At 40.2% G+C, this 26,049-nt stretch overlaps 1 pseudogene; it reads left to right on the forward strand.

Annotated features, from left to right (window-relative positions):
- The first annotated feature begins 273 nt into the window (after positions 1–273).
- LOC131493306 (ribosome biogenesis protein NSA2 homolog) lies at positions 274–1,972 on the forward strand (annotated as a pseudogene).
- Positions 1,973–26,049: the final 24,077 nt, after the last annotated feature.

Consider the following 26,049-nt stretch of genomic DNA (forward strand, 5'->3'; position numbering starts at 1 on the left):
ATGTAGTTTTTGTCTTTATATATTGAGGTTTGGGATTATGTATGTTTTCCAAGTTTCACCAGTGATGGAATGCATATTTTATTCTAGTCCTTCTTAGAGCTTCAGTGATTTTTTTTTTAAGAGAAGTAAGCAGAAGTGTCAACTTAAAACCAAAAGATCCTGCCCTTTCCTGCCGTTGGCTGTGTGGAGTCAGCTCCTGGGTCTCTGACACCTGAAAATTGAGAGCTTCTTCCTGGCCTGGCAGCTGTACTTGGGAGTCTCGCACCTGTCACCATGCCATACAACAAATATATTGAGTTACACCATAAATCTATGGATATTATTTGGATTATCATGAGAAGAAGATACAGAAAGAAGGTCGAAAAAGCTCATGAATGTTTAAACAAGGCAAAAAAGATGATTCGTCGAAAAACCAAGCTTTGCCATAAACAGCACCATGCCAAGGAAACACAAATGAAAAAGACTCAGGATACATGAAGAGGGAAACCCTAAACAAAAGAATGATGAAAAGACTTCAAAAGAAGCAGTACCTGTGTATCTTCTGGAGAGGGAGGCACAGTCCAAGATGAAGTGCTTTCCAATAAGATTAAACAAGAAAATGGGGCACCTGGGTGGCTCAGTCAGTTAAGTGTCCAACTTTGGCTCAAGACATGATCTCACAGTTTGTGAGTTCGAGCCCCGCATTGGGCTCTGTGCTGACAGCTCAGAGCCTGGAGCCTGCTTTGGACTCTGTGTCTCCCTCTTTCTCTGCTCCTTTCCCACTTGCACTATGTCTCTTTCTCCAAATAAATAAATAAACACATAACATTAAAAAAAAATTTTAAAAGATTAAACAAAAAATGGAAAGAGAAAGTAGAAAAATGGGAAGTCCCTCTACCCAGAGTTCATGACCAGGGAGAAACAGAGGTGTTAAAAGTTATTTGAACAGGAAAGAGAAAGAAAAAAAGCACGGAAGAGGATGGCTACTAAAGACCGCTTTATTGGAGATGGCTTTCCTTGGAAACCACCTAAATATGAAAGATTCATTAGGCCCAGGGGCTTACGTTTCAAAAAGACCCATGATACAACCTGAACTGGAAGCCACCTTTTGCCTGCCAATTCTTGTTGTAAAGAAGAAATCCCTCTTTCCCACTTACAATTTTGGGTGTTATTACCAAAGGTCCAGTCACTGAGGTGAATGTGAGTGATTTGGACATTGTGACACAAGGAAGCAAGGTTCTTTGGGGAAAATATGCCTGGGTTGCCAACAGTCCTGAAAATGATGGATGCATAAATGCAGTCTTGCTGGTTCAACAGCAGTTTCATCCAAGTAACTCTTTATGATTATTGAAGACTGCACACCAATCAGGAGAACCGCCATTACTGGGATGTTTGTGAATACTACCAGGCAGCTTTGCATGTCTGCAGTCATCAAGAGAACTATTTATTCTCTTGTAAAAAAAAAAAAATTAAAATAGAGAAGTTTCACAAAAAAACAACTTAGAGACCCCCACCCCTTCCTTGTGCCTTCCACATCCACTGCTTAATCTACTTTTTCATTGACTTTTAAGTATCCTCTAGCTGCTTTCCTGGTCTCCAATGTCTTTCCCCTCTAATTCATCCTTTACAGATAACGTGATCTGATCACATACCTCCCCAACTCAAGACCATTCTATGTCTACTCATAACAAACAGAACGATGTCCTTACCAGTTTGGTTTCAACCATCCTTTCCAGTCTTTCATTTACCTCTAGACTCATAAACTCGATTTTCAACATGTATCTACTGAAAAGTTACTATATTCCAGGTCCATTGGAGGCATTTGTAGATACAAAGATGAAAACACAGTTCATGCACTCAGAAATCTCAGAGTCGCAGATAAGTAAAGACTGCTTCCCATCCCCACATCTGTCTGTTAAAATTCTGTCCATTCAAAGTCAACCTCAAGCAACAAGCCTCCTCTATCTTCGTGTTGGAATTAATCTCTTCCATCCCCAGGCTCCCCTGAGCATTTCCCTGTACTGCTATTAGAACATTGAATCCAGATTACCTTGAATAGGCCTGTAGATATGTTTTCTCCCTCACTTTATGTAGGACTCCTTTGTGGTAGGGACAACAGAGATCTCTGTCACATCAGGAAAGAGTTCTGCATAAAGCAGGAACTCAATAAAAATGTATTGAGAATATTAAGTTTTCCTGTTACTGAATTCAAGGAAGAAGTGTTTGGTTGGTATTTATATGAGGGACACTGCATTGCTTTATTTATTCTTTTGACATTCAAACATTTATTAACCTGCTGTGGACCAGGCCTGTGCCATACACTGTGGTTACAAAGATGAAAAAGGCACAGTTGTGTCCTGAAGTGGCTCACGGTCCAGGGAGAAGAAGACAGTAGTGAAAATAATTGCAAAAGCATGAGACAGGGGCTATAATAGAGGCAGAGCAGGGCAGGAAGAACTTAGAGCCCTGCCTGCAAAGGGGGGCGGCACCAGAAGGAAGGTGATATCCAGCTAACATGTGAAGGATGGAGAGCAGTTCCCTAGAGAGAGAAGGAATAAAAAGGAAATCCTAACGGATGTTATTTTCTCTTTTGGCTGTAGTGAAGGGGGGGGACCCCAGTTCTTGTTCAAACAGATTCACCCTTTCAATATTCAAATGCTTGTGAAGGACCTACTTACTGTGAGCTGGGTCCCCTGCTAGGCAGATATTTTTAATATATGTTCTCTAAAAAGCAGATAAAGGAGCTTCACATTTTAATTCAAAGGGTTTTATGAAGAACTGCAATAATGCAGTCCAGATAAGTGTTCTGATGATTTCTTAATTCAAAGAAAAAGCTTAGAAGAATGCAAGTAGCTAACGTATCCATTAGGCAGTTTCTCTCAAATATCTGCTGTCCCCCGCAAGCATTTGGCAAGAGCTGCATTGCAATCAATTCCTGGTTGAATTATCTGATGAGGGTCGGAAATGCCATTATTCTGAGTTGTTGATTAAAGAGGGATTCACATGCTGTATATACCAGATGTGCAGGAGGTGGGGCCGACGGCCTATGCTGAATGATTAGGGAGCCTGATTTGTATTCTCTCTCAGAGGCAGGGGCCATGAACTTCTCATAGTGGCTAAGGAAGGAACTGTGCATGTGTCCGTGTGTGTGTGTGTGTGTGTGTGTGTGTGTGTGTGTGTGTAATAGTGACCTCATGCCAAGCAACGCATTAGACATTATGTTCTTAAATTTTCACTGTAATCCTTTTGAGATAGATGTGTTATGGAGATGCCTGGTGACACAAAGCATTATTTAATTTATCTGTTATAATTATTGTGATGATTTATGTGGCAATTTTAGCTGGGAAACTGCCAGCCAGTTCTCAGTATAAGTAGACACAGTCACATTGGGACATCTTTCTGTCTAGGGAAGGGTCACTAGAGTAGTTTCTCCAGTAAATGTAATGACAAGCAGGCACTGCATGCCCCAGGGAAGGTTATATAACAGCACCCATTTGGTGATCGACTGTTTGTCCCTCCTAATCTCTCCAAATCTGGGGAGCTTTTAGGTAGAAAGGGACTGTGAACATCCAGGGAGCTAAGGGGTAAAGACCCTTCTTTTTGAGGTTCAACATGATTAGAACTTCTTTAAATGAATGTTCCCCTGACTTCAATGTTAACTTCACAAGAACAAGGTTTACCTCTGTGTCCACAGGACCTAGATGGTAGCTAGCACTAGTAGGTGCTCAATAAATACCATTGAGTGACTCTTATCCCCCAGTTCTTTACCCTATACCCTCCTCCCAAGTTTTCCAGAATAAACTTTTACCCTCTCTTTTTTATGAATATTATATAATTTATTAAATAATACAGCTCTACATGGAGGATATTTCCTCCATTTTTTAATCATTTTTTTAAATATGAAATTTATTGTCAAATTGGTTTCCATACAACACCCAGTGCTCAACCCAGCAGGTGCCCTCCTCAATGCCCATAACCCACCCCCCACCATCAACACTCAGTTTGTTCTCAGTTTTTAAGAGTCTCTTATGTTTTGGCTCCCTCCCTCTCTAACCTGTTTTTTCTTCCTTCCCCTCCCCCATGGTCTTCTGTTAAGACTCTCAGGATCCACATAAGGGTGAAAATATATGGTATCTGTCTTTCTCTCCATGACTTATTTCACTTAGCATAACACTCTCCAGTTCCATCCACATTGCTACAAAAGGCCATATTTCATTCTTTCTCATTGCCACATAGTATTCCTTTGTGTATATAAACCACAATTTCTTTATCCATTTGTCAGTTGATGGACATTTAGGCTCTTCCCATAATTTGGCTATTGTTGAGAGTGCTGCTATAAACATTGAGGTACAAGTGCCCCTATGCGTCAGCACTCCTGTATCCCTTGGGTAAATTCCTAGAACTGCTATTTCTGGGTCATAGGGTAGGTCTATTTTTAATTTTTTGAGGAACCTCCACACTGTTTTCCAGACCGGCTGCACCAGTTCGCATTCCCACCAACAGTGCAAGAGGATTCCCATTTCTCCACATCCTCTCCAGCATCTATAGTCTCCTGATTTGTTCATTTTAGCCACTCTGACTGGCGTGAGGTGATATCTGAGTGTGATTTTGATTTGTATTTCCCTAATGAGGAGAGATGTTGAGCATCTTTTCATGTGCCTGTTGGCCATCCAGATGTCTTCTTTAGAGAAGTGTCTATTCATGTTTTCTGCCCATTTCTTCACTAGATTATTTGTTTTTTGGGTGTGGAGTTTGGTGAGCTCTTTATAGATTTTGGATACTAGCCCTTTGTCCGATATGTCATTTGCAAATATCTTTTCCCATTCCGTTGGTTGCCTTTTAGTTTTGTTGGTTGTTTCCTTTGCAGTGCAGAAGGTTTTTATCTTCATGAGGTCCCAATCATTCATTTTTGCTTTTAATTCCCTTGCCTTTGGGGATTGTAAAGTAAGAAATCACTGTGGCTGAGGTCAGAGAGGTTTTTTCTTGCTTTCTCCTCTAGGGTTTTGATGGTTTCCTGTCTCACATTCAGGTCCTTTATCCATTTTGAGTTTATTTTTCTAAATGGTGTAAGAAAATGGTCTAGTTTCATCCTTCTGCAAGTTGCTGTCCAGTTCTCTCAGCACCATTTGTTAAAGAGACTGTCTTTTTTTCCATTGGGTATTCTTTCCTGCTTTGTCAAAGATTAGTTGGCCATATTTTTGTGGGTCTAATTCTGGGGTTTCTATTCTATTCCATTGATCTGTGTGTCTGTTTTTGTGCCAATACCATGCTGTCTTGATGATTACAGCTTTTTAGTAGAGGCTAAAGTCTGGTATTGTGATGCCTCCCGCTTTGGTCTTCTTCTTCAAAATTACTTTGGCTATTCAGGGTCTTTTGTGGTTCCATACAAATTTTAGGATTGCTTGTTCTAGCTTCGAGAAGAATGCTGGTGCAATTTTGATTGGGATTACATTGAATGTGTAGGTAGTATTGACATTTTAACAATATTTATTCTTCCAATCCACGAGCATGGAATGCTTTTCCATTTCTTTATATCTTCTTCAATTTCCTTCATATGCTTTCTATAGTTTTCAGCATACAGATCTTGTACATCTTGGTTAGGTTTATTCCTAGGTGTTTTATGCTTCTTGGTGCAATTGTGAATGGGATCAGTTTCTTTATTTGTCTTTCTGTTGCTTCATTATTACTGTATAAGAATGCAACTGAGGGGCGCCTGTGTGGCTTAGTCGGTTGAGCGTCCGACTTTGGCTCAGGTCATGATCTCGTGGTCTGTGAGTTCAAGCCCCGCATCAGGCTCTGTGCTGACAGCTCAGAGCCTGGAGCCTGTTTCGGATTCTGTGTCTCTCTCTCTGTCTCTGCCCCTCCCCTGTTCATGATCTATCTCTCTCTGTCTCAAACATAAATAAAACATTTAAAAAAATGTTTTTAATAAAAAAAAAAGAATGCAACTGATTGCTGTACATTGATTTTTTTATCCTGCGACTTTGCTGAATTCATGTATCAGTTCTAGCAGACTTTTGGTGGAGTCTATCGGGTTTTCCATGTATAATATCATGTCATCTGCAAAAAGTGAAAGCTTGACTTCATCTTTGCCAATTTTGATGCTTTTGATTTCCTTTTGTTGTCCGATTGCTGATGCTAGCACTTCCAACACGATGTTAAAGAACAGCGGTGAGAGTGGACATCCCTGTCGTGTTCCTGATCTCAGGGGGAAAGCTCTAACTTTTTCCCCATTGAGGATGATATTAGCTGTGGGTTTTTCATAAATGGCTTTTATGATCTTTAAGTATGTTTCTTCTATCCCGACTTTCTCGAGGGTTTTTATTAAGAAAGGATGCTGTATTTTGTCAAATGCTTTTTGTGCATCAATCGACATGATCATATGGTTCTTACCTTTTCTTTTATTAATGTCATGCATCACATTGATTGATTTGCAAATGTTGAACCAGACCTGCAACCCAGGAATGAATCCCACTTGATCATGGTGAATAATTCTTTTTATATTCTGTTGAATTCGAGTTGCTAGTATCTTATTGAGAATTTTTGCATCCATATTCATCAGGGATATTGGCCTGTAGTTCTCTTTTTTTGCTGGGTCTCTGTCTAGTTTAGGAATCAAAGTAATGCTGGCTTCGTAGAATGAGTCTGGAAGTTTTCCTTCCCTTTCTATTTTTTGAAACAGCTTGAGAAGGATAGGTATTATCTCTGCTTTAAATGTCTGGTAGAATTCCCCTGGGAAGCCATCTGGTCCTGGACTCTTATTTGTTGGGAGATTTTTGATAACAGATTCAATTTCTTCACTGGTTATGGGTCTGTTCAAGTTTTCTATTTCTTCCTGTTTGAGTTTTGGAAGGGTGTGGGTACTTAGGAATTTGTCCATTTCTTCCAGGCTGTCCAGTTTGTTGGCATATAATTTTTCATAGTATTCCTTGATAATTGCTTATATTTCTGAGGGATTAGTTGTAATAATTCCATTTTCATTCATGATTTTATCTATTTGGGTCATCTCCCTTTTCTTTTTGAGAAGCCTGGCTAGAGGTTTATCAATTTTGTTTATTTTTTCAAAAAAACCAACTCTTGGTTTCATTGATCTGCTCTACAGTTTTTTTAGATTCTATATTGTTTATTTCTGCTCTGATCTTTATTATTTCTCTTCTTCTGCTGGGTTTAGGCTGTCTTTGCTGTTCTGCTTCTATTTCCTTTAGGTGTGCTGTTAGATTTTGTATTTGGGATTTTTCTTGTTTCTTGAGATAGGCCTGGATTGCAATGTATTTTCCTCTCAGGACTGCATTTGCTGCATCCCAAAGCGTTTGGATTGTTGTATTTTCATTTCCATTTGTTTCCATATTTTTTAAAAATTTCTTCTCTAATTGCCTGGTTGACCCATTCATTCTTTAGTAGGGTGTTCTTTAACCTCCATGCTTTTGGAGGTTTTCCAGACTTTTTCTTGTGGTTGATTTCAAGCTTCATAGCATTGTGGTCTGAAAGTGTGCATGGTATGATCTCAATTCTTTTATACTTATGAAGGGCTGTTTTGTGACCCAGTATGTGATCTATCTTGGAGAATGTTCCCTGTGCACTCGAGAAGAAAGTATATTCTGTTGCTTTGGGATGCAAAATTCTAAATATATCTGTCAAGACTATCTGTTCCAATGTATCATTCAGGGCCCTTGTTTCTTTATTGATCCTGTGTCTAGATGATCTATCCATTACTGTAAGTGGAGTATTAAAGTCCCCTGCAATTACCACATTCTATCAATAAGGTTGCTTATGTTTGTGATCAATTGTTTTATATATTTGGGGGGTTCCTGTATTCAGCACATAGACATTTATAATTGTTAGCTCTTCCTGATGGATAGACCCTGTAATTATTATATAATGACCTTCTTCATCTCTTGTTACAGCCTTTAATTTAATGTCTAGCTTGTCTGATATAAGTATGGCTACTCCAGCTTTCTTTTGACTTCCAGTAGCATGATAGATAGTTCTCCATCCCCTCACTTTCAATCTGTAGGTGTCCTCAGGTCTAAAATGAGTCTCTTGTAGACAGCCAGTAGGTGGGTCTTTTTTTTTTATCCATTCTGATACCCTGTCTTTTGGTTGGAGCATTTAGTCCATTTACACTCAGTGTTATTATAGAAAGATATGGGTTTAGAGTCATTGTGATGTCTGTAGGTTTCATGCTTGTAGTGATGTCTCTGGTACTTTGTGGTCCTTGCAACATTTCACTCAGAGTCCCCCTTAAGATCTCTTGTAGGGCTGGTTTAGTGGTGATGAATTCCTTCAGTTTTTGTTTGGGAAGACCTTTATCTTTCTTCTATTCTGAATGACAGACTTGCTGGATAAAGGATTCTTGGCTGCATATTTTTTCTTTTCATCACATTGAAGATTTCCTGCCATTCTTTTCTGGCCTGCCAGGTTTCAGTAGATAGGTCTGTCACTAGTCTTACCGGTCTCCCTTTATATGTTAGAGCATGTTTATCCCTAGCTGCTTTCAGAATTTTCTCTTTATCCTTGTATTTTGCCAGTTTCACTATGATATGTCGTGCAGAAGATCGATTCAAGTTATGTCTGAAGGGAGTTCTCTGTGCCTCTTGGATTTCAATGCCTTTTTCCTTCCCCAGATCAGGGAAGTTCTCAGCTATGATTTCTTCAAGTACACCTTCAGCACCTTTCTCTCTCTCTTCCTCCTCTGGAATCCCTGTTATACATATATTATTGTGTTTTATCGCATCACTTAGTTCTCTAATTTTCCCCTCATACTCCTGGATTTTTTTTATCTCTGTTTTTCTCAGCTTCTTCTTTTTCCATAATTTTATCTTCTAATTCACGTATTCTCTCCTCTGCCCCTTCGATCCGAGCTGTGGTCGCCTCCATTTTATTTGGCACCTCATTTATAGCATTTTATTTCATCAGGACTATTTTTTAGTCTTTTGATCTCTGTAGCAATAGATTCTCTGCTGTCCTCTATACTTTTTTCAAGCCCAGCGATTAATTTTATGACATTATTCTAAATTCTTGTTCTGTTATATTGCCTAAATCGTTTTTGATCAATTCGTTAGCTGTCACTACTTCCTGGAGTTTCTTTTGAGGAGAATTCTTCCGTTTCATCATTTTGGATAGTCCCTGAGGTGGCATGGAACTGCAGGGCACTTCTCCTGTGCTGTCTGGAGTAACTTGTGTTGGTGGGCGGGGCCGCAGTCAGACCCGATGTCTGCCCCAAGCCCACTGCTTGAGCCACAGTCAGACTGGTGTGTGCCTTATCTTCCCCTCTCCCAGGGCAGCACTCACTGTGGAGTGGTGTGGCCCCTGTCTGGGCTACTTGCGCACTGCCAGTCTTGTGGTGCTGCTTTGATGGAATCTGCTGTATTAGCCAGGGTGGATCCACGGGGTGCACAGGGGTGGGAGGGGCAGGCTCAGCTCCCCTGCAGGAGGGGCCCTGCAGCACTGGGAGGGAGGCCGACCAGTCGGAGGGATGGATCCATAGAAGCACAGTGTTGGATGTTTGCAGGGTGCAAGCAAGTTCGGTGAACTGGTTCCCTTTGGGATTTTGGCTGGGGGATGGGAGAGGGAGATGGCACTGGCCAGCGCCTTTGTTCCCTGCCGAGCTGAGCTCTGTCTTCCATGGCTCAACACCTCTCCCTCCCGGTGTCCTCTCGCCCTCCCACTCTCAGAGCAGAGCTGTTGACTTATAACATTCCAGATGATAAGTCCCGCTGGCTGTCAGAACACACTCCATCTGGCTCCTCCGCATTTGCAAGCCAGACTTGGGGGCTCTGCCTTGCCCGGTGGGCTGGCTGCCCCTCCACCGCCCAGCTCCCTCCCGCTAGTCCGCGTAGTGCGCACTACCTCTCCGCCCTTCCTACCCTCTTCTGTGGGCCTCTTGTCTCCCCTTGACTCCAGAGAGTCCATTCTGCTAGTCTTCTGGCAGTTTTCTGGGTTATTTAGGCAGGTGTGGGTGGAATCTAAGTGATCAGCAGGACAAGGTGAGCCCAGAATCCTCCTATGCCGCCACCTCCGCCCTATCTCTACCCTCCCTTTTTTATTAACTCTCTGTTCATTCATATCCCTGAAATCGCTAACCAAAAACTGCAGCAGCTTCTACAGTCTCTTTATACATTCACACTCCATTGAAAATGATAAAATCGTGTCCTCAAATAGAAGAGAACGTTTGTCTGGTTTGTTGTAACAAATCGGAGGATGTGCAACCAGATTATCTGACATTTATGCCAAGTTGTTTAAGTAAATAAGCTCAAAAGAGGTGGTCGGTATTAAGAGTGTATGTTAAACCATTCAGTATTGGCATTGTATGAGGAAGATCCTACTTCTGATTTTAATAATAATGTTTCTTCACTGGAAGTGATGATAAATTTGTTTTGAAATGACATGTTGTTTGTAAAAAGATTTAAACCTAAGCCTTAAATGGCTTTAGCTGAATTCCATTCAAAGTGTGTTTAAATGACTCTGTCATCATTATTCTGAGGTTTTTAGAACTCTTTATAAACCACAAGATGACAGAATTAGACAAATTTGATTTTAGCCTGTCAGTAATCTGGTATCTATGATTTGAGAGGAAATCAATGCCTTTTAAATTCAATTCTACAAACACACAGTGAAAAACAACTGTGTGCCCAGCTTCGTGACATGAGCAAAAGATAGAAAAATGTAAAACAAGGTCCCTGCCTCTAAGAAGCTTATAATCTAGTAGGGAGAGACAGGTGACTAAGGAGATGGTTCTAGTGCAGAAAGAAGAGATGGAACCAGATCTAAGATTCTTCTGAGGCTTTTTTACAGGACAGAGGCAGCATCTATGCACTGTCATAGGAGAGAAGGCAGAGTGCACATTTACAAATGTAGTTTTTATTCTGAATTGTCGAGAGGTTCATTCCATCTTAATCTTCTTTATCCACTTAATCCCTCTATTACTGTTATGTGTATGATCAGATTCAGGGCAATAATATTTAGGTTTAGAATAAGCTTAAAGGAGAAATTCTGGCCTTCAGTCTTGTCAAGAATATCTATCTGAAGTATTGAAATGAACAATGAAAGGCAAACAACTAAACAGCCTACAATTCTGCCTTCCTTGATTAAAAATGTAAGTGAAATTTCTTCTCAGTTTATTCTATACACTATCATAAGTATTTTTTAAATTTTTAAATGTTTATTTATTTATTTTTGACAGAGAGACAGGGCATGAGTGGGGGAGGGGCAGAGAGAGAGGGAGACACAGAATCCGAAGCAGGCTCCAGGCTCCGAGCTGTCAGCACAGAGCCCAACGCGGGGCTCAAACTCACAGACTGCGAGATCATGACCTGAGCCAAAGTCAGATGCTCAACTGACTGAGCCACCCAGGTGCCCCTATCATAAGTATTTTTAAATTGCTATAAAAATGGTCCTGGCTGGAAAAAAATGGTCTTGGATGTATATCCATCTTTTTGTCAGGATGCTGTCTTTACAAAAGGGACCAAGGAAGAGCAAACTTCAGACCAGATATTCTAGAAATCACCACTATTCTGGAAGGCACCTCTCAAGATATGTCTGAAAAATATCAGATTCAGGAAGGTGTTCACATTTTCCCTGATGTTGTTATTTTTTAACTATATTTTTAAATATATGATTTAAATATGTTTAAATTTTTTTAATATGTTATTTTTTAAATTACTTTAATGCTTATTTATTTTTGGGAGAGAGAGAGAGAGACAGAGCGTGAGCAGGGTAGGGGCAAAGAAAGAGAGAGACAGAATCTGAAGCAGGCTCCAGGCTCTGAGCTGTCAGCACAGAGCCCGACGCGGGGCCTGAACTCACAGACTGTGAGATCATGACCTGAGCTGAAGTCAGACACCCAACAGACTGAGCCACCCAGGTGCCCCTTAAACGTGTTATTTTTTAAATATGCTATGCTAAGCACTTTCCCTGCATTATCTCAGTCAGTCTCATAACAATGCTATAAACAAGGCTCTACTGTCTTTCCTCATTTTAAATGAAAAAAAAAGTTTTTTGAGTCACAAAGCCTCCAGGGTGTGAGGCTCACGTGGGCAGATTTTATTTTTTATTCCCTGATATGTACTTAGAGCCTAGAACAGAGCCTGGAATTATACAGATGTTCATAAATACTTGTTGAATGAATGAGAGGAAGGATGACTAAAGGGTAGAGAATTTTCTCAAGGCCACATAGATAGTAAAGGGTAGAGTCAGGACTCCAACTCAGGTCTGTTTGATTGCAAATCCTCTGTTTCTACCTCCTATGCACTATTATCTGCCCGTGGCTTGAAACTGCCTTTTCAGTCAGATCCAGACAGCTGAAAGATCAGAGTATCCGACATTTCCAGAGACACCAGTTGCCTGGCTGACCCAGTTAGTCTGGCCAAGAAGCTGGATTGAGAGTGGAGGGTCAGTCCTTGTTTTAAGGGGATCCAAAAGCAGAAACAGTGATGGCAAATTCACTCTTATATTCCATAAAAATTGGAGTCTTTGAAGATGTGTTGTGGAGGTTGAATAATATTCTGTATGTAATGGACTTGGTCTAAATTCAAGTCCATTAAGCACCTAATACATAATTTCATCTAATACACAATTGCAAGAACTAAGGGGGTGAGTATAAATTTTGTAGAACATACTAGGTCCTACTAAAACTTCGAAATCAAGGAGTGGTAAAGCTTTAGACTGACAGACATTTAGCTTAAGACATTGGTAAAACCAATGCCTGATATAGCTACCTGACTCACATAATAAATAATAATAATAATTTGAATGAGCTTCCCATTTGCATTCCAATTTTAATATAACGAGGATATTGGGAAATGTATTTTTTTAAATTTTTTTTAATTTTTTATTTATTTTTGAGGGAGAGAGAGAGACAAAGTGTGATTAGGGGAGGGGCAGAGAGAGAGACACACACACAGAATCTGAAGCAGGCTACAGGCTCCGAGCTGTCAGCACAGTGCCTGACGCGGGGCTCAAACGCGCGTAAACCAGGAGATCATGACCTGAGCCAAAGTCAGACGCTTAACCGACTGAGCCACCCAGGTGCCCCAGGAAATGTATTTTTAAAATTCTATTCTAAGTACTTTACAAATCTGAACTCACCCCTTGGAGCAGCTTTGGAGACAAAGATCATCATCACAGATGCTTCCATAGATTTGATTTCATTCTGTCAGTAATCGGTTAATCTATGATTTGAGAGGTAATGGAAGCACGAAAAAGTGAAGTTATTTTCCAAGATCCCACAGCTGCTTGGTGCAGAGTTAGGATTCAAACCCCGACAGTCTGGCTTCAAGTCTGTTCTCTTAGCCACTATGCTCCAGCAAAGGGAAAGGTGTGATCAGGCCTTATTCCTAGGCTTCCTGGGACCTAGAACTGGCTCTCTCTATGGCCTTAGGGTAGAGACTGTATAACAGACAACAGAGTACAGATTTGTAATGCTTCTGATGGAGCCGGGGTTGGGGCATGGTCTTATATTAAGCCTTTTTGCATACCTGGAATAAAAGCACTGTACCACCTACTATTCAGAGTAGTTAAGAGCAGTAAAGACACTGATACATACAGAAGTCTATAGTAAACTTTATTATACTATAGTATATATATATAGTATATACACTATAGTATATAGTGTATATATATATATAGTATATATACTATATGTATATAGTATATATATATAGTATAGTATATATATAGTATATATATAGTATACTATAGTATATAGTGTTGTTATAGTATTATAATACTATAGTATTATACTATATATAGTATATAGTATAGTATTATACTATAGTAAACTTTATTATACTATAGTATATAGTATACTATAGTATATAGTATGCATAGTATATATATAGTGTATATATATATATATATATATATATAGTATAGACTATACTATAGTATACTATACTATATACTATACTATAGTATATAGTATATATACTATGATGTATAGTATTATTATAGTATTATAATACTATAGTATTATACTATATATATAGTGTATAGTATAGTATTATACTATAGTAAACTTTATTTGTTTATTTGTGTATTTATTATTTCAGGTATAATTAACATGCCATGTTATATTAGTTTCAAGTGTACAGTATAAAGATTCAGTAATCCTATATATTTCTCAGTGCTCAACAGGATAAGTGCCTTATCTATTTTACCCATCCCCTTTGGCAACCACCAGTTTGTCCTCTATATTTAAGAAATTTTGGGTTTTTTTTGTTTGTTTGTGTTTGTTTTGTTTCTTAAATTCCAAGTATAAGTGAAGTTATATGGTACTTTTTTTTCTCTGACTTATTTTACTTAGCATTATACCCTCTAGATACATCCATGTTATTGCACATGGCAAAATTTCATTCTTTTTTATGGCTGTGTAATATTCCAGTGTGTGTGTGTGTGTGTGTGTGTGTGTGTGTACAGTTCATATATATAAACTTTAATGTGTCATGCACAAGTAGGAAACTGTTGTTCATTATCCTTCATTACTCGGCCTGAATATAAACTGTTTAAGGGCAGGATCTGAATTCCTGTTTCTTTTTAGGTCTCTCTCAGGGGCAAGCACAGGGCTCTGCACTCACAGGAGATCCTATGGTTCATCAACCATACCACACCTGGCTCTTTGGAAGGAATACCTGTGGCCCCAGAAGTTTCAATTAATGCCCCTCTGACTTGCGCAAAACCATGTATCTTTCTGATTTGATTATATATAAATGAAACCCCAAGACTATAATGTCTAATAAGGTGGGAGAGAATTAGTTGCTGTTCATCAGTGTCTTAGAAGCACGTTCATGGGACAGGGTCTGGGTGTTGTCTTAGTTCCTTGTTGAGGCTTTAGAGTTTATGTCTTTGGGAGACAAATGTCTCATTAAAGCAAACAAAGAAAAAAACCAACTAGTCCCTTTACTGAAGTGCAGTCAGCTTTTGCACATAACGTTCTTTCTTTGCTTTGTCTGGTGGAGGCTGTTTAGGGTCACAGGCAAACACATCACATTCCAAGCAGTCCTCCATCGTCCTGCTGACATCTTCCAATTCCTTGAAAAACACGTAAGCAGCCCCCAGTATCAAAACCTCAAAATAAATGAAGCAAAAGTTGAGAGAATTCAAGGGAGAAATAAACAAATCCACAATCCTAGTTCGATATGTTAATACTCATCACATAGTTATTGATAGAATCAAGTAGACAAAATAAGTGAGGATATAAAAGACTTGATCGCTATCAGCCAACTGGATCTAATTTTTATAGCATGTTATACTATACCGCAAAACCACATAATACTCATCATTTTGAAGTGCACGTGGAATATTTATAGACCATATTTTTAAAATAAATTTCAAAAGATCAAACTGATACAGAATATGTTCTTATCCATGACTAAATTTAATCATAAGACAATCTAGAAAAGGTCCAAATATTTAGAAATTAAGCAATAATAATCAAGGGCCAATGAAGTAATCACAAGGGAAATAAGAAAATACTTCTAACCAAATGACGATAATTTCACAACATATTAAAAGCTGCGGGATGTAGGCAAAGCTGTGCATAGAGGGAAATTAATCGTTTTGAATTTCTTTGTTAGCAACAAAGAAAGTCCTAAAAATCAGTGATCTAAGCTTACTGCCATTTTAATAACCTGAAAAACAAGAACAAATTAAATCAAAAATAAGTAGAAGAAAATAAATAATAAAAATAAGAACAGAAATCGATTAATTTTTTTAAATGGACAAACAGCAAATAAAACCAACAGAATCAAATGTTGATTATTTGAAAGGATTAATAAAATTGATAAAAAAAATCTCCCTACACTGATTGTGAAGATTATAAAATGTGCTCGAAAATTTATACCCTTCCCATCAAGAGCTGTAATCCATGTTCCCTTCCCTCAATCTGAGGTAGCCTTGGTAACTTTGTTTGTAACCAGTAGAGGTTGATAGAAGTAGCACTACTTTAGTTCCGAGCTTCTTCAGAAAAAGGCCCAGCAGCTTCCACCTGATTCTCTTGGGGTGATTGCTCAGAAGGAATCATGCTGGAGGGACCACATGGAGGCACTTCATCAGCAATCCCAGCCCGGCCCCCACTAGCCAGCACCACTGCCAGCCCCGGAGGAAGCCATCTTGGACATCCAACCTTAGATGATGAAGCCCTAGCTGACAGATGAATTCAACGACACTGAAGACTCCAAGCAAGAACTTTCAGTTGAGGTCTTCTCGAATTTCCGACCCACAAAATCATTAGTAAATTAAAGTGATGCTTTTAAGCTGCTGATGTTAGGGGCAAGTTATTATGCAGCAGTAGTATACCCCACATACTGATCAAGAACCAAAAAGAGCAAATATAAATTCCAATATCAGAAGGGAAGGAGAGGGCAACACTAAAGATATTACACATTAAAAAGAAAAAATCATGGCAACATTATGAAAAACTTCATGCTAATATATTTGGCAGTTTAGATGAAGTGAATACATTTCTTGAATGACACAAATTGCCAAAACTGATACAATACAGAAAATCTAAAACCCTATATCTATATGGTAATGAAAAGAAATTAAATTCCTATGCAAAAGTCTTCCCACAAAAGAAACTCCAGTCCCAGACAGTTCAACAATAAATTCAATCAAATATTTAAGGAAGAAATGATACTAATATTTACAAAAGCTCAGAAAATATAGAAGCTAATTAGGAATACTTTCTACCTCATCTTATGAGGCCAGCACAATCTTGATCAAAGACAAAGATGTTATTAAAAAACCAGACTTCAGACCTTTAGTCCTTCATCAACATAGATGCAAATATTAACAACATGTTAGCAAATAACATCCAGAAATCTATGAAAAGATCACGCTAAAATAAATAAATAAAAATTAAAAAATTAAAAAATAAATTAAAAAAAAAAGAAAAGATCATGCTACCTAAGTGAGTTTATCCTAGAAACACAAAGTTGGTTCAATATTCAAATATAAATTAAGTTCAATATGTAAAAATCAATTGATACAGTTGCCATTCATATATCAACCAATATAGATACCACTGAAAATAGTATTAAAAAGATAAACTATTTAGGAATAAGTCTGATGAAAAATGTGCAAGTTGTGCAAGTTGCATACACTGAAAACTATAAACATTTCCAATATGAAAAAGACAAATAAATGGAGATACATGTCATATCCATGACTTCAGGACTCAATACTAAGATAAACTTTCTTCCCAAATTAATCTATAGATGCAATGAAATACCAATCACAATGTCGCAGACTTTTAAAAAGAAACCTGTTGAGCTGATTCTAAGAGTTTTGTAGAAACATGAAGGGTCAAGAACAGTTAAAACGATCTTTAAAAAATGGAGGAAACCTGGAAGATTTATGCTACTTGATTTCAAGAACTACAATCAAAATGTAGTAAGCAAGTTTTGTGGTGTTGGAATAAGGATAGACAGATCCAACAGAACAGAATACAGAGTCCGAAAACACTGCCACCCAAACAGAGGCAATTGACTTTTGACCAAAGCCCAAAGTTGATTCTATGGGGGAAAAAATTTTTTTTGTCAGCAAGTGGTAATGGAACAATGATATCTATGTGGAGTAAAACAAACCTGAACTTCTGTTTCATATTTCACACAAACATAAGTTGCGATGGGTTATAGACCTAAATATAAAAGCTAGAACCATAAACTTCAAGGAGAAAGCATAGGAGAATACCTTTGTATTCTTCTATACCTTGAGGAAGGCAAAGATTACTGTGGACCCAAAAAGCACTAGATATATAAGAAAAACATATTTCATAAATATTTTAAAACTCAATGTACTTGATAAACATTAAAATTTCTGCTCATCCAAAATCACTACTAAGAAAATGAATAGGCAATCCACAGACTGGAGAAAAAATATTTGCAATGCATATATCTGACCAAGGACTTATATCCAAAATATGTAAAGAATTACTACAAATCAACAAGAAAAGGTAACAAATTTTTTTAAACAAGCAACAGATTTGAACAGACACTTCACAGAGAAGACATTTAAATGTCCAAGAAGCACATGAAAAAGTGCTCAACATCATGAATCATCAGATAAATATAAATTAAAACCACAAAGAGGTACCCTTTCACATCCACTAGAATGGCGAAGAATCAAAAAGATTGATAACACCAACTCAGGAAGTGAAGATGTGACACAGCTAGACTTGTGCATTGCTCATGAGAGAAGCTTAAGTGTTACAACCACTTTGGATAACTGGCTTTCCTTATAAACTTAAACATGACTCTACCTATAACCCAAGTATTATACTCCTAGGTTTTTATCCCCAAGAAATAAAAAAACACAAAAAATGCCCACAAATGGTTTCCATGAGAATGTTCAGAGCAGTCTTATAAGAGCCAAAAATTACAAGCAGCCATAATGTGCGTTGACAGGGGAATGGATAAGCAAATTGAATTATCTTCATACAGTGGACTACTATTTAACTATAAAAAGGGATGCACTACTGGCCTGTGCAATAGCATGGACAGATCTCAAGAACATGTTGAGTGAAAGAAGTGAGGTACAAAAGAGTACATGCTTCACGATCATACTGTATGATTTCATTTATGAAGTCCAAGAGCAAACATAACTCATCTGTGAGCCTCTGGGTGGGTGGGGAGATAGAAGATTGACTGCAAAGGGGCACCTGTATCTTGTTTGGTAAATACATAAGTGTGTGCAAACAATTATCAGAACTCATCAAACTGAACACTTAAGATCTGTGCATTGTGTTATATGTAAATACCTCAACTGAAGACGTGTGCATGTGCATTAACACACAGCTCATGCGTGCGTGCGCGTACACACACACACACACACACACACACACACACACACTTTGTATCCCAGAGAGATTCCCCAACCCATTCTCAACCCTTGGTGGTGGGGGAGAGGATTCAGTTGAATACTCCAACGAAATGAAAACAGAATTCATCGCAAAACAGAACTAGCTCCCCACCAGCGGAGTCTTGCTCAGCGGAGTCTTGCTGTGGTGGGTGAGTGATTGGGCAGGTCTGGAGACAGACCCCGTGGGAGATCTGACAGGGCAGGGCTAACAAAACTGTCAACGCCCTGCAAGGTCTGTTAAGGTTCCTCTCTTGCTGTCTAGATCAGGTGCACTGCGTTGGTCTGAGCTTGCACACCGTTTTCCTCTTCTCTGTCAACTCCCTGAGTAATGCTGCAGTTGGATAAAAGCCTTCCTCCCTTTCTCCCATAACCTCATCACAGTGGTTTTCTAGTTATTTTCATGAGAAAATTTATTCCATTTCACTATATCTTGACAGGCAAAATAACTTTTTAAGTGTCCTGTGCAAATATTCTTCCCTGCTTCTCATTATACGTTCACAAATGTTTTTAAGGACTGTTCTATGCCTGAGCTTCTCAAATTGAAATGCATATGAGTCACCTATGGATCTTATTAAAATTCCAATTCTGAGTCAGTAGATCTGGGTGGGGCCTGAGAGTCTGCATTTTTAAGAGATTCCCGGAGGGTGTGGATGTGTTGGTCTGAGGATCCCACTTTAAGTAGGAGGTTGTCTGTAATATGCTAGCAGGGCAATGGATACTGTTCTCCTATTCACAAGGCAGGGTAAGTTAATGCAGAGTGTGGTGTCAGAGAAAGACGAGGGGGGGAAAAAGCAATTCTGATTCTCTTTTGCTCTCTTTTCCTGCATCTCAAAGCCTGCCCTTCATGCTTCTTGCTACACGTAACAAATGGGTCTGTTTTCCTAAGAGCTACACACACCCGCCCCCAGTGACAGCTGTCTTCTTCTAAAGCTGTATTAGAGAAAGAGGGGAGGCAGGTTACTCATTATAGTCATGATCTGCTCTGTCCCACATTGCAGATGGAAAAACTGAGGCATGAAGAAGCAAATTGTCTGAACCATACACTAATACAGCGTAAAGCACCACCCTTGACGACTAAGATTGTACGGCATTAGAACTAGGTATGTTAGCCAGGATTTTCTTAGTGGCTCGTGCATTGAAATTAGAACAGCTCCTTCCATATGGTTCTTGGATCAAATCTTAGATAAATCCAGCATTCTAGAAATACTCCGGATGGCATGACAAGTCGTGTCTTTCCCCCTGATTATCTTCCAGTCTCTGACTGATACTTACTGTTTTCATTTAACAAACATTTACTGAACACCTACTAGTCTGGGCTCTGCATAGTTATTGAAAATACAAAGAAGAACAAGTTCATTCCTTATCCTGAAGGGGAGATCGACACACACATTTAAAAAATGATATAAAGGAAGAGAGAATAGTTATAAAGCAGCTAGCACCTGCCAGAGATGATGCAGCCTTTTTTTTTTTTTCAGGTGGCCTTGTTAGAGGTGGGCACAGGCTGCTTAATTCTGCCAAGGGGACCAGAGAGACCAGAGCAGTTTCATTTGCGTTCAGCCTTGAGAAAAGAGTGGGAGTTCATGGGCAGAGAGGACATAGAAGGGCATTCTGGGCAGGGGAGGACAGCAGGAGCATTGTTGTGAGCAATGTGGTGTCCTCAGGCCTCTGGGTGGTCCTAGGTGTCAGGAGTGTGAACCGCGTGGGAAATAGGAGCGGTCCCTTCTGTTTGCAGTCTTTGTAGTGTCTTGACATGCATTCTGTTCATCGATCTGAGCAGCCTGTGCCTCCATCCGTAGCCAGAGCACTAATTACCTGTCAGCTGGAATGAGGGAAGCTTAGGATGCACCTAGGAAGGGCTGGAGAGAATGTTAATCAAAGGCATTCTGAGAAAGTGATTAACATTTCCAATGTGTTCTACAAGCCTCTGCTTCTCTGGAATTTTCAGTGCAATTATTATCTCATTCTTTGGGAGCAAGCAGCTCTCCAGAGAGGCTTCCTGAGCAGCTCTGACATTTCAGAATCAGAGCTTGCACTCCTGGCTGGCTGAGATGACCTGACAGTTCTCTGCATCTCCAGCACAGACCTGGCAGAGCCTGGCGGTGCCCTTTGTTTTGGACCCGAGGCTCCCACCCGCCTCCACTGGAGTCCTCAAACACCTCTGTGCTGGCACACACCCACGCTTTGAGGCCTCTGGTATGCTTGAGGAATGCAGAATTCTCAGGAACGGCTGTTTAAATACATTGATTCTCAGACATCCATGTGTATTTCATGCTCCCAAAGGGCTTGTTAAAGGTGCAGGTAGTCTGGGGCGCCTGGGTGGCGCAGTCGGTTAAGCTTCCGACTTCAGCCAGGTCACGATCTCTCTGTCCGTGAGTTCGAGCCCCGCGTCAGGCTCTGGGCTGATGGCTCGGAGCCTGGAACCTGTTTCCGATTCTGTGTCTCCCTCTCTCTCTGCCCCTCACCTGTTCATGCTCTGTCTCTCTCTGTCCCCCCCCAAAAAAAATAAATAAAAAAAAAAAAATAAAGGTGCAGGTAGTCTGTTCAGACCTAGAGATTCAGATTCAGAGACTGAAGCCAACCCTGAAAATGTACCTTTTTTAAAAAAAAAAAAATTTTTTAATGTTTATTTATTTTTGAGAGAGAGAGAGAGAGAGAGAGAGCACGCGTGGAGAAGGGGCAGAGAGAGGGGTAGACACAGAATCCAAAGCAAGCTCCAGGCTCTGAGCTGTCAGCACAGAACCCCATGTAGGGCTCAAACTCATGAATTGTGAACTCATGAACTGTGAGGTCATGGCCTGAGCCAAAGTCTGAAGCTTAACCTACTGAGCCACCCAGGCACCCCTGAAAACCTATTAAAAGCAAATGTTCCAGGGGCGCCTGGGTGACTCAGTCGGTTAAGCATCCGACTTCGGCCCAGGTCATGATCTCATGGTTCATGGGTTCAAGCCTCACGTTGGGCTCTGTGCTGACAGCTCAGAGCCTGAAGCCTGCTTTGGATTCTGTGTCTCCTTCTCCCTCTGCCCCTTCTCTCTCTCTCTCTCTCTCTCTCTCTCTCTCTCTCTCTCTCTCTCAAATAAATAAACATTAAAAAAATATTTTAAAAATAAATAAAAGCAAATGTTCCAAATGACTGGGATATAAACCAAAGTTTGAGAATATTGGTGTTGGGGTTTGGAAATCTGTATAATAAGAACATCTAGACTCTGTCTATACTTAATGAGGTTCCCTTCACACAGACCTGGGCTCAGTTTCTGATATGAGAAAAAAGTAAAGTTGTCCTGGTTTTTTTTTATATAATTTGTTGTCAAATTGGTTTCCATACACCACCAAGTGCTCATCCCAAAAGGTGCCCTCCTCAATGTCCATCAGCCACTTTCCCCTCTCCCCCACCCCCCATCAACCCTCAGTTTGTTCTCAGTATTTAAGAGTCTCTTATGGTTTCCTTCCCTCCCTCTCTGTAACATTTTTCTCCCTTCCCCCCCTCCATGGTCTTCTGTTAAGTTTCTCAGGATCCACATATGAGTGAAAACATATGGTATCTGTCCTTCTCTGGCTGACTTTATTTCACTTAGCATAATACCCTCCAGTTCCATCCACATTGCCGCAAATGGCCAGATTTCATTCTTTCTCGTGGCCAGGTAGTATTCCTTTGTATATATAAACCACATCTTCTTTATCCATCATCAGTTGATGGACATTTAGGCTCTTTCCACAATTTGGCTATTGCTGAAAGTGCTGCTATAAACATTGGGGTACAAGTGCCCCTATGCATCAGCCCTCCTGTATCCCTTGGGTAAATTCCTAGCAGTGCTATTGCTGGGTCATAGGGTAGATCTACTTTTAATTTTATGAGGAACCTCCACACTGTTTTCCAGAGCGGCTGCACCAGTTTGGATTCCCACCAACAGTGCAAGAGGGTTCCCATTTGTCCACATCCTCACCAGCATCTATAGTCTCCTGAATTGTTCATTTTAGCCACTCTGACCAGCATGAGGTGGTATCTCAGTATGGTTTTGATTTGTATTTCCCTGATGAGGAGTGACGTTGAGCATCTTTTCACGTGTCTGTTGGCCATCTGGATGTCTTCTTTAGAAAAGTGTCTATTCATGCCTTCTGCCCATTTCTGCACTGGATTATTTTTTTCGGTGTGGAGTCTGGTGAGGTCTTTATAGATTTTGATACTATCCCTTTATCCGATATGTCATTTGCAAATATCTTTTCCCATTGCATCGGTTGCCTTTTAGTTCTGTTGATTGTTTCCTTTGCAGTGCAGAAGGTTTTTATCTTCATGAGGTCCCAATCGTTCATTTTTGCTTTTAATTCCCTTGCCTTTGCAGATGTGTCAAATAAGAAATTGCTGCAGCTGAGGTCAGAGAGGATTTTTCCTGCTTTCTTCTCTAGGGTTTTGATGGTTTCCTATCTCACATTCAGGTCCTTTATCCATTTTGAGTTTATTTTTGTGAATGGTGTAAGAAAGGGGTCTAGTTTCATTCTTCTGCATGTTGCTGTCCAGTTCTCCCAGCACCATTTGTTAAAGAGACTGTCTTTTTTCCATTGGATATTCTTTCCTGCTTTGTCAAAGATTAGTTGGCCATACAATTGTGGGTCCAATTCTGGAGTCTCTATTCTATTCCGTTGGTCTATGTGTCTGTTTTTGTGCCAGTACCATACTCTCTTGATGATTACAGCTTTGTAGTAGAGGCTAAAGTCTGGGATTGTGATACCTGCTGCTTTGGTTTTCTTTTTCAACATTACTTTGGCTATTCGGGGCCTTTTGTGGCTCCATACAAATTTTAGAATTGTTTTTTCAGCCTTAAGAAGAATGCCGGTGCAATTGTGATTTGGATTGCATTGAATGTGTAGATTGCTCTGGGTAGTATTGACAGTTTAACAATATTTATTCTTCCAATCCATGAGCACGAATGTTTTTCCATTTCTTTGTGTCTTATTCAATTTCCTTCATAAGTTTTCTATCGTTTTCAGCATACAGATCTTTTACATCTTTGGTCAGGTTTATTCCTAGGTATTTTATGATTCTTGGTGCAATTGTGAATGGGATCAGTTTCTTTATTTGTCTTACTGTTACTTCATTATTGGTGTATAAAAATGCAACTGATTTCTGTATGTTAATTTTGTATCCAAAAAGGTAAAGTCTTAAACCTTATCAAGTTAGCCCAAAATGGGACTCAAAAGTGGAAGAGAGAATGATCTTTGTTATTCTACCTGAAGCTCTACTGCCTGGTGGAACCCCGGGGTCTAGGCCATGATGTGCCTTTGCCCCATCACTTTTGTGACATACGAAAGGACCCAGGAGATACCGAGGGCCTCTACCCCGCCCCTTGCCTCTGGGAACACTGGCAACCACAGGAGGGTGGTCTGAGCCTTCCCATAAGACACAAAACCCCCAAGGGCTGTCCTCTGAGCACCTACAGAAGCGTCAGTGTATCATCTGCTTGAGCAAAGGAATCCTTGCAAATCATTTCCAGCCTGGTTAATGATGCGGTGCTTCAAACAGTGCCACCAAGATGAAAAGCAGCTCACACATGGGGAGCCCTCGCTATTTTCACCACCACAGCCGGCAAGAAACTGCTGCCAAACAGGATCCAACTTCTTGGGAATGTTTTGAAAAGCTGATGGAAACAAGGGTCTCTGTCACGCTTTTGTCACACCTCACTTCAGCATGTGGGGAAAGCTCTCTTGGAATGAATGTTAGTCGGTCTCAGAGACACACACACTTGATGTCTCCAGCAAGCAGTCCTGCCATTTGCACTGCACACTTAAAGCTCTATCTCCTGGTTTCTAATGCAGAAAGGAAAGAGTTGGAGGAACCATCCAGGCTTTTTTTTAAAAATAATTGAAGCAGGTTGGAGGTGCTGTCTAAAAAGATGTCTGCCAAAGCTCCCTCCCACTCTTACCTACCTGAGCCTGAGCTGAGCTCTGCCTAATTACCTACATAATTTCCCTGGCTCCTGTGCTGGTGTCCAGGTGCCCTCTCTGTCCCCTGGAAGCAGAGCCATCTGTCAGATACCTCTCTCCGCACCCCCCACCCCCACCCCAGCCCCGGCTTCCCTCTCATGTACACAACACTATTAGCTTGGGGACTGACAGTTCTGCTATGATATTTGTTTTGCCCCTGACAGGTTTTTCAGCTAAGTAACAGGAGGGGATTCCCCCACCCAGAGCCAGCTCTAGCTTTCCGTGGTTCCCTCCTCCAATCTGTTAGGAAAATGATCCTGGATGCATTCAGAAAGGGAAGAAACAGTGTTTTGTTAGCTGTTGAATGGAGGTCGGGTCCTCCCTCCCATCCATCAAGCAGAGAATTGCCGGTTTATTTCTCCAAGTAGCACTGGTTTGTCACTGTGAGCAGCAAACACATCTAAAAAAAAAGATCATTCATACTGTAGATCAGACTAAAGGCAGGGAAAAAGAAATGTGTCCTCTGGGAACAAACAAACAAACAAAGCAAGTTGAATAAAATGATCATCTTTAATCCTTTAGTTGGTCTTCCCCCTCTACCACCTTACACACCCAATTTGAGTTTTCCTGGGACTTAAGTAGGATCTCAGGAGAGAAATGAGATATAGCACACAGAGATGAGAGCAGTGGTGGGGATTGAGATGAAAAGGTGTGCACTCACCTTAGATCCCCTAGCCAAATAAACCATTTAGGGAGTCCATGCCCAGATTCATTCATTCAATGAACCAATAACAAGGAGAATGCAATTGCAATACCACAAGAACCAGAAATCTAGGAGCATCCTTGACGCTTCCCTGTCTCACCCTCCACATTCAACCCAGCATCAGTCTTGCAGAGTCTGACTCCTAAATATCTGTCAGACCTACCCACTGCTCTTCATTCCCACAGCTATTGCTCTGGTTCAGCACCATCATCTCTTGCCTGAATGACTGTCAGAGCCTCCTAATTAGGCTCCTTACAATCTACTCTTCGTTGCATCCAGAGAGACCTCTCATAAGTGCAAATCTCATGCTATTCTCCAGATAGAACCCTTTCTCCTCTTTTCCCCAGGCTTTGATTTTATCTCGAAAGCCCAAGATCCTTCACAGTCTGGCTCCTGCTTATTTCTCCAGACTCAACTCTTAAGACTTCTTGCCTCAAACCCTGGGCTCCAGTAAACTACACTTCTCCTTTGCAAAATAGAACATATGCTCTTTCACTTTGGGTCATCATGCATGCTGTTTTTTCTGCTTGGAACAA

The sequence above is a fragment of the Neofelis nebulosa genome, chromosome 2, assembly GCF_028018385.1.
Source record: "Neofelis nebulosa isolate mNeoNeb1 chromosome 2, mNeoNeb1.pri, whole genome shotgun sequence".
NCBI lineage: Eukaryota > Metazoa > Chordata > Mammalia > Carnivora > Felidae > Neofelis > Neofelis nebulosa.